Below are 10,499 nucleotides of genomic sequence, written 5' to 3'. Positions count from 1 at the left end.
CTTGTTGATTTAAAATGTCCCTTTCAATTTTAAGTTTGATCCGTTCAACTTCTATACCTTCGGCGGAAAATATAGATAATTGGGCATTCAAATATATAATAGATATATTATAGATAAAGTTGCGGGCATTCAAACTCTGTACCATTTAAACGATGGCGAGTTGCCATCGCTTTAACGTTAACAGAATTTAAAAATCCCAAAGGACAAATTGCTTTCATTCACAAATCCATGGCCTTTTTTTCTATTCTGCCACTTATAAAATATTAATTCTATAACATCTGTCACTTGGACACTGAGTGTCGTTTATGATTTGGGTTCATGGGGACTTCTCAGAAGCGCCTGACATATTATTTCGTACTGAAAAGTAATTTCGTTGTAAAATTTACCGTATTGCAAAACTATTTTGATATAGCCGCTTTTTTGTGGAGTGTAAGCCCAAGGGTTTTATAATAAAACTCAAGATTTAGGCAATAGATTTGAATTAACACGTCACACGAAGGAATTATTCGTTACTTCTGGAGTTGTAAATTAACCACCATTTGCACATAATATACTCTTGTCTTTTCCTCTGTTAGGTGAAATAAGCATTACCACGAGGACTACAAACATCGACCGATACAGGTAACCAAAGATGCAGATCATCGTCCGATTCGAGACAAATGACTTTGTTATGTGCTGGGATTAATTTTTCTTTCTGGTAAGTAGCTTAAAAAACATATTTAATTTGATAAGGTTGCTTGGTCGGTTTAATGAACTTTAAGAAATTAAATCGAATGAAATTGTCGCCAGTAACAACATCACCGTTTGGCTACCTTCACTAACCAAATGTTACTCTTTCAGTTTTGTAGACCTCAGTGAATACGCCCAATCACGTAAACTAGTTTTCGTTCCTTTGAGAATTTTTGCTTCATTCAAATGTGTTTAATTAAAAATTGTCAAAATCGTATTAAATTTAAACGTGTTCTCATCCTGAGGAAAGTGCGTTATAGTTCGTGATACTTTTGCCTTTTTTGAGGCCTGCTAATGACAAGAAATCTTCTTCGCCGAATAAAATATCTTCTTTGTCAATGTGTAAAACCAAGCCTTTGTACTACGCTAAAGGCAAACAGGAAAAACATGAACAAATCGCTGGGTTCTTCGTACAAAAAAAGTTCCAAAGGGATATTAGATCGTTACCCCATGGTATTGGTTTCGGTTAATTCCAGAGGAAGAAGAACTTTACTTATTCAAATTATCGTGGTTATCACTTGGGTTTTCAGTATTAATTTAGTCAACTGAACTTTTAATTTGCACTCGTAATAAATAAAAAAACTGGCGATCACAGTGTACCTTTCAGTATTTCTTTAATTTTACGATTTCAATTTCCTCGAAATATGATCGTCAATACCAGCTGTTTTCTTCGTTTAACTTTTTGTCGCTGCCTAAGGTAATTTTTTTTTTGTTTGATCCCATTCTCGTACTAGGGGTTTCTGGGATTTCCAACATATAAATAGGCAATTTCCGAGTTCATGTCTGCCTCCTCTTCAAAGCGAGTCTAAGTGCGAAGTTTTTGTTATGAAAATTAGTTGTCATTCATATGTAAAGTAGAACTAATACCATCACAAAAACTTGGCACGTAGACTCGCTTTGAGGAGGAGGCAGACATGAACTCGGAAATGGCCTATTACCCCAAGAGTAAGATTTACCAAAAGGCCACGTTCGATATATTAAAATTCAGCTTGAAAGAGAGGTTTAGAGGACAAAGACAAAGGAAAGTGGATAAGTATTAGCGAAACCAATTGCGCCATCCAATGAATAGTGATTTTTAATCTTTCAGGTGCCTGTTTGTTTAAATTGTCCAGATACGTGCGAGGATCATTTCTCTTTTTCGTTTACGAGTGAAGGGTGTTCAGTTTGAGTTAACACATGCAGTGCCGCACTTATTTTCCACGTAGGCATGTTAAGCGTGTTCATTGACAAGTAAAAAATAGTCTCACGCGGATAGAGTCAGCGCAAAACTCAACATGCTCATGTGTTAGTACACCTCTGCAGATGTTAATTTAATCTTCACTCGAATAAACTAGTCGGTCTAAGGTTAGTCTACGTCACTTGAAAATGATGTCATGGAGACATCGAAACGTTGTGTTGAGCCTATTTTCACCTATCTTTAGTCTTGATGTTTATCTTATTTAATCAAATTCGAATGATAAGGCCGTTAGAGTAACTACCATTTCCTGTATCTCTTCAGGCTGCAAGGGAAGTAAATACGAGCGAGCCTGCTGAAACAGCTTTTCCAATCCGATTACGATTTGAACGAGCGGCCTGTGGTCAATGATTCTGATGCTGTAGTCGTTTACGCTTGGATTACACTTAACCAGATTGTTGACGTGGTAAGAGATTTCCACTGGGACTGAAGTCTCGTTTACACAGGCGAATTTCACGCAGCAACTCGATGCAATTGTTGGCGCACTCAAGTTGCAATTAAAAGAATTGTCCGTGTAAACCAAGAGCAATTTTGCCGCGATTTTTACTGCGATTATCGCCGCGCTTTGGGAAGAGTTTCAGCGTTGCTGGAAACTTGATGAGAGGTTCCACTGGAAGATGGATCACAAAATCAAGAAATCTTTGAAAATGTAACAGCTATAGTATTCATACTTGGCACGGTAATAACCTTCCCTGCTAACAGAGTTGGGCTGACGAATACGGGAAAAGAGACCTCTGCCATGGGTCGAAACTCACTTTGTTGAGCATGCGCGGCGGTACTTAGCGACCAAATCCTCACGTGATACTTCATGTCGTGTGAGCTCACTTAACAGCAGTGGAATTATTGTTTGGAGCGCTAGAGGGAGTTGCGGGCTGAACGACTCACCGCGAAGGGAATGGGGTGGAAGAAAACAAGCGATTTGCTTTTCTTTGTCTTCGGAGATTAACCAGAACTTTATTCTAAGGCTTTTGGCAGTCCATTGAAACTGTTCCTAAAACCTTTTTTGATTCCCCTTTTTCTGCCAATATGACGAAAAGAATCAAATTCTGATATCAAGTGCTTGGGTAAGGCAGGTAAGACTCACTGAACGTTGACCAGTCTCAGTCTTGAATGTCAATTGTGTTTCTCTTTCCAACAAAGGTAGTATATATGTGGTACCAGAACCCATAAGGGTTGAAACGTGTAACGGACCCTTGTGTGCTGGGAAACAAGCTTCTGAATATTCAATTTGCTAAGTACCATATTTGGAACAACAAGAGCGAGAGGTTTCCAAATATGGTACTTACCACTGAAACATTCAACCTATCAGTTCGCACATGAATATTCGGAAGCTGTGAACGCGCGTTACACGTTTCAACCCTTATGGGTTTCTGGTGGTACTTAGAAACCAGTTTATTTTGATTATGGACCTACTATTCGCTAATTTGGAAGAATCTGAAATGACGGGAGGCAGACCACAAGGGCAGCCGAGGAAATAAACTGGAAATAGCTCATGACTCATGAGCACCCCAGTTGGTGGCCGGGAACAGACTAGAACCCAGGAACTTTCGGCCACGCTGCTCACTTTTTCTTGAAGGTTATCTTCATCTTCATCGATGTTTTAGCGATAAAGAGCTTTATCATTTCTGTATTTATTTATAATATGATAATATCACGAGACTTACGGTTGATAATTTTAAGCATTAACTATGCCTTTTTCCTCTTTGCTGCCATCTTGCACTGGGGCCTGTTTCTGGAAAGTCCCGAAACTTTACGGGCCATTTTTGGGTGTCACAGTTCCCTCTGTTTCTCATGAACGGAGAGGATTTAAGGCGTCAAACTTTGCAGTCAGTTTGCTTTTTGTTACCTTGAAAACATGTTAAAAGATCGACTTTCCTGAACAAGCGGTTGGCCAGTTCACAAATGGCTTTTCGGGCCCGAAAAGCTTTCGGCACTTTTGAGAAACGGGCCTCTGGGCCGAGATATCGTAGCAAAATAAACGAGATCCGTCTGAAAAACGCGCACAGTTATACAAGAAAACTGATGTTCAGTTTTGTGATTTAATTGTTTATTTACGGTCAGGATATGGCATAATCCACTACTTAAGTGGAATAGCAGCAAGTTTGGAGGATTAGAATCAATCAATGTATCACCAAGGAAGGTTTGGCTTCCCGACATCGTTCTCTATGAGAAGTAAGCGCGTTAATATTTTCACTGCAGAAAATAGTTAAATTATCAAATGAGTTATCGAGCGTTTTTCAATGAGTGTCGAAAGCAATTAGCGAATTACTTGGTTTTACATTACTTCACTCAGTGATTGGTTCAAAGTTCTCGCGCCACTTTTTCAACCAATCAGAAGTGAAACCAAAACCAATCGTGGCTCGGGGCGTGCACGTTTTCCCGCGCTTTGTGTCGGCTAAGTGCAATTACTTCGAGTTTTCATTGGTTTACTGGATTGTCTCCGTCCTTTTTGATTGGCCAAAGTAATTACTTGGTTTTGGTTTTACGGACACTCATTTGAAAACCGCTCTATCGTTTAGATTGTAACTGGCTAAAACTAAGCGTTCCAAGGGAGCTAGAGATGAATTTGTTAACTCTTATTCGATCGTTTTTCTGGTATGTGTTCCAAGATGCAAACGCGATCCTTTATTCAAAGAAATTTGTGTCTTAGAGACAAGAAGCATTCGGACTTTGTTCGAGTACGCTCAAGTAGTCATTGATAAATAATCTGATAAATTAATCAGGCTGAAAACTCACCTATTACGAGAATTCTTGACTTCCAAGTTGCGGTGCCCAAAAGTAAGTCTCCCTCTCCCCCCTCCCTTCTCCCCTCCTCCCCCTCCACCTCTAGCTCTCTCTCTCGCCCTCTCTTTCTCTCAAGCCTCTTTTGTATGGCCTGGGCGATGACCTAAAAAATATATTGTTATTATGTCGACTTAAGATATTTTTGATCGCGGGGACTTCAATCAGTTGCGTTTTCTATGTTGTTGGATGTTGAATGCCTTTGCACACACCAATTTCCTAATTGTTTACGGGGCGTTGTTTGCGTGATCAACAAGATTGTAAAGTACTCTCAAGTTCAGTAGCCACGTTGTATCATTCATTCATGCGTTAGAGATTTGTTTGTCTTGCTATTTTTATATGTGCAGGGGGAGACGTGATCCTATGGTAAATGCATTGGATTTGCACCAGTCCATGTCCCTCTCTAAGTACTACAGAGGGATTTGTATTCAGGGGCCCTATTCTAGTAGGTCTCGAAAGATCTCGAAACTTTCCGGGCCTTCATCGGGTGTCACAACTTCCTCCGTATCGTAAAGGGGTATGTCACGTTATTTTAGGGTGTTCAGGGAAAATCTTTAGTTAATCACGAGTTTAAAACTCAAAAATGGTAAGGTGGAATTCTTTTACTTTTAAAATTATCCAGCCGACTTGCAGTAAACTTGAAAAACGTCGGGCCGACTTTTTTCAAGATTACCCAAATGCCACCCGTTTTCAATCGTGTGCAGATGTGTCCATCCATCCATTCCTTTTGAAGTATTTCTTTTATGTTGTTTAACAGTTTTAAGTGGTTATTACCATGTTCCATTCTACGCTTTGGGCATTTTGGGTGTCATCAATTACAGCATTTTGCGTGACATAGCCCCTGTAAGGATGAAGAGGCTTTCAGTCATCAAACTCTACAATCGTTTTGCTTTTTGTTATACCATGCAATCAAAATCAATTGGATGGCAGTTGGGTAAATAGATTTTCTGGCCCAAAAAGTTTCGAGAAGCTGGCCCCGGGATCCCTAACCGAACACTTTTAGTTTGTCAATGGCAAGCTGTTTGCATCCTCAAATGTTACTACCTTATGATTATTAAAGAGGATTGCCAGTTATTTATCTCAGTAGCTCGGGGCACTTTCTTTGTGACCAAAGCATTTCAGTTCAAGTGTTGCTAATTTAATTTTTTCACAAACAAGTGGCTTAACTATCACGTTTACTGTATTTGGTTATAGTGCCGATGACGACATTAGTTTTGGCGGCAATTTGGATCGGCTGAACTTCAGAGTCGTTCTGCATCATACGGGCAAAAACGTATGGCTTGCACCGGTGACTTTCAAGAGCAAAATGTCGCATCGATATCAAATATTTCCCATTCGACACTCAGTACTGTAAAATGAAATTCGGTTCATGGACTTATGACGGATTTCGCGTTGATGTAGTAAATGAGAGTGATTCCGCTGACCTCGATAGCTACACTAACAGTGCTGAGTGGGATCTTGTGGGTGTTCCTGCCAAACGAAGTGTATTGAAATACTTTTGCTGTGAAGAGCCGTTCCCGGATGTGACGTTTTCCATCATCATCCGCCGACGATCTCTTTTCTACATGATGAACTTAATATTACCGCTGGTCATTATCACCGTATTGATAAATGTGTCTTTCGTTCTCCGGCTGAGTCAGGTGAGATAAGGTTTCTTTGCTAGAATTTTATAAAAGCCGTGATGATGATAATGATGATGACAACGATGATGATGACGAAGGCGACAAGGACGTCGACGACGATGACGATGACGTCGACGACGTCGACGACGACGACGATGACGACGACGATTACAAAGATATCGACGACAAGAAGCCTGTATCTCCACTAATGCCTTGAGTAAACCCTGTCCCGAGAAAATTAATGTTTAGGAAAAGGTTTTGATTGGCTTTTACAACAGTGGCGTGCTGAATCTTCCAAGGAAAACCTGAAATAATAATGACCACAACCTGCCGCGAGACTGAGCACCCCCAGCAAACCATTGTTTTAACGAAAACCGTTGGTCAGCAACCTGGTTCTGGTCATTGCTGTCTAAGGTCTTCCTCTCCCAAGGGAGGCGTTCTATAAGTAAATCTACCCAGGAAAGGAAAGACTCCAAGGCCAAGTATGGGAGTTAAAGGTTCCGCTTGATGTACTCCTGATTGGAAGAAAAGACTTTTGCAGATGCGGCGGCCATTTTAATTTCTACTGTTTTGAAAGACATTATGGGATGCTCAGGGGCAAATTAATATGTATTTGCCCCCTGGGCATCCCATAATAGCTATTTGAACAATAGAAATCAAAATGGCCGCCGTATCTGCAAAAAGGTCTATTAAGATCGGTAAAGCTCGAAGTGCCCCTGGGCGTGAGGGGCCTGGAACAACAAAACTGAAACAACCCAAACCTATACAAAATGCTAACCTTAGGCCTAAACATTATCTAAAGCATAATGTTTGCAACTTTTCATTCTTTTATGTCCTTACATCTCCTATTATCTTGGGGTCTTTTTTCTAGGTGAACGTATTTCCCTCACTATAACCATCCTCCTGGCCATGACTGTTTTCATGTTAGTCGTGGCGGAGACTATTCCTCCATCTTCAGATGTTGTGCCGCTCATTGCAAAATTCTACATGACAGCCATGGTCGAGATGGCTGTCGGCCTGGTGTGGACTTGTTACATTTTAAAATACTACCACTCGGATGTCATCGAGATGCCTTCGTGGGTTCGGAAATACGTCCTCGGTCATCTTGGAAACTTCTTCGGAATTAGCATGGAGAATCTGAAACGAATCCAAGAGCACTCAAATCTTCGGAAAGGTAGCGGCCGAAAGATGACTTTGCAGACGACTTTGGAGCCTCTTTGCAACAGTGGTAGAACATTGCACATTAGAAACAAACTTCGCGTTGCAAATGGACACAGCAACAATCAGCCTTACGATAGACATTACCGGCACATAAATTCGACAACAAACAGCTTTCTTCCTCCATCGCTGGACAATTCAGAAATCTCGTTGAATCAACAGGATGACCTCCAAGATCCTATTCTTCAGCTGGGAGAGAAAATTCTCGACCGAGTCGACACTCTGGTCGAGAACTCAGTCGTTGACGACAGACTTAATAATCACAAAGAGGAATGGCGAATTGCCGCCATGGTCATGGATAAGTTATCTGTGGCTGTTTGGTATCGCTGTGTTGATTACAGTGTTGGCATGTTTTCTCCAGGCGCCAGGGTACGTTCCTTGATCACTAGGTGGCTATTTAACGAACCTGGTGAATATAGCGCTCAAATTGGTGAGTTAACGAAGCGTTTTGGTGCCGTCATATCACACCAAGGTTTTCACACAACGACAAACTACGTTAATGGTTAAACGCGAGATGCGCGGGGTTGTTCAAAGATTTTTGCCAAGGTCTTGACAATACAAAATTAATAATCTTTGGAAAATTACCGTAAATGGTAACAAGGTTTCGTACAAGTGTTTGTACTTTATTTGTATTTAGTCGAAACATCAAGATGATGAACCCAATTTACAATTCAGTGAGAATTAGAATTACGAGTGTTCTGGTAGTTTCTAGTGATTTTTCCTACCATAGGTGACACATCCTCCTGTTAGGCTGCGAATCAATCCTATTCTCAAGTGATATCCTATTTACTAGAAAAATTGTCTCGAGGTCACGACTTCGACTGACTGTATGTTACAGGGGCACCCATAGGGGCAGTAGCACTTCCTCGGGAGAGATTACAAAAGCTGACATTCCTTAACTGGGATGTCACCTGAATGAGTCTGTATGCTGAAGAAATATGACCCTTTCGGTTTTTGAGAAGCTTAGTGCATGCATACACGTATTTTGGTTCACAGAAAAGGGCCATCTGGTCTTTGGGAGAGACAAAATCAGTTCTAGAAGTTGTCTTATGAGAAGTGTCAAACGTTTTTCGTACACCGTTGCATAGATCGGTTGAGAGTAGCACTGAATCAATGTACTTTTTCCGCTTAGCTTTCCAAAGAAAACCGACCCAATGATTCAATAAACACTTTCTGTGGAATAAGAGAATACCGTTGAGTGCCTCTAATCTGCGGAATACACATTAGGCCTTGTACCTGTCTGCGTTACTATATTAAAAATTGGTTTTCTTGTTGATCTTTAGGATCGTATGGGGTAACACGTACCACAGCACTCTTCAGACTTAATGTGTTTTGCAGAAAAAATCAATAAGAATCCTTACCTTTAACAGATTTAATGAACAATCAACTCCACTGTTGAGATTATTAAATATTAAGTTCTCTGATCTAGTAGACTATACATTGCAGTTTTTATGTTTTAGTTTCACAATACAGGGGACATGCGAGATAATTTTTGGTGGATAAATTGCTTTTCTATTTTGATACGTCTGTTACTTCAGTAGGAAATATTCATAGTTATAATTCAAGAGCTGCAGACACTCAATCACATCATCTTCGAAGCATACCAACTAGGGAATATTGAGCATTCATTTTCAGGGACCAAAGTCTGGAATTCTTTTGCGGAAAATATTAAGTCAACTTCCGTATTGGCTTCCCAAAATAACTATGGAGTTCTTTTTTCAGACTTGGTTTAAATTTATATTTCTTTATTCAAATTCAATACCTATAAATTTCTTTCTTGTATATCATTCTAAGGGTAAATAAAGGTCTTGTCTTGTACCATTTTTGGCCGTTGAAAAAGTCACTAAATTCAAGACGGCGCGGCGCGCGCAGGTCTTTATGTATGCATGCTAGGTTGATCTTGCGTGGGAACAACAGTGCCTTTTCTTGAATGTCACTGGTTACTTCACTTGGACAAAAAATCCAAGTTCACAAGTGATATAAGCATATGAGAACCAGGGTTATTCCAGTGGACCCACTGAATCAGCCTACTAAGTTAATGATAAAAATAACAGAAAAAATTGGTACTGGTTGAGGAGGACTGCACGACGCAAGGCGGCAAAGAGTCGGTCTGAACGCGCGAGACACTGCCACTTTCAAGGCAAAATTTGAGGGTGAGACCGAATATAAAGTATGGGCTTACCCTCCACTATGAAGCGAACATCCCATAAAAATAATTAAACAATACGGAAAATTCAAAAATGAACAAAAAGTATAGATATTGTCTTAAAAAACGTGCTCACTTGAGCAGAATTGTGTAAAACACGTTCGTCGAATGACGTATATGGAGAGCTGGAAGCTAATTTTGTACGCTCGAATGATACTGAAAGAACTTAGAATGGGTTCGTGGGTTCGTGGGTTCGGTGGTTTGTCGCGATTACACTGCGGCCGGTAGTGCGGCCTTTAAGATCTACGACGCGGTCGTCAACGACAACGTCACGAAATAACAATATCATTGGTTAAAAGAGGAAAACTATTCGTGCTGCACGTGCGGCATATACCAATGTATTTTTAGGATACTTCGCCCACATTGTACGACGCGAACGAGATGGCCTAACCACGAGAAACTTACGATAGTGCAAAGTTATATTTTGAGATGACAGTTTTCGTCGACGTTGCCGTCGCCGTCGCGTACTAGGGATCAGGGAACTTAAGCAACGACAACGACGACGGCAAGGAGAACATCACAAATTTGCATATTTAGGGTGCGTTCGATTGACCGTATTCCGGAACAGGAATAAATGGAATATAAGTTAGAAATCCTTCGTTTTTACGGAGATTCACATTAAGATTGTCAAACATCTGCTAAAATGCTATTTTAAACATATTTTTATTAACCTTGCTGCTTCGAAACGCGCCAAACATACCGTTTTAAT

The 10,499-nt window shown here is 40.4% G+C and overlaps 1 pseudogene; it reads left to right on the top strand.

Moving 5' to 3' along the window:
• LOC137992385 (neuronal acetylcholine receptor subunit alpha-10-like) overlaps positions 1-9,777 on the top strand; it is a 21,215-nt pseudogene extending 11,438 nt beyond the window's left edge.
• Positions 9,778-10,499: the final 722 nt, after the last annotated feature.

The sequence above is a fragment of the Montipora foliosa genome, chromosome 2, assembly GCF_036669935.1.
Source record: "Montipora foliosa isolate CH-2021 chromosome 2, ASM3666993v2, whole genome shotgun sequence".
NCBI lineage: Eukaryota > Metazoa > Cnidaria > Anthozoa > Scleractinia > Acroporidae > Montipora > Montipora foliosa.
Note: the sequence above shows the minus strand (reverse complement) of the source record. Positions and strands in the feature narration are given on the sequence as shown.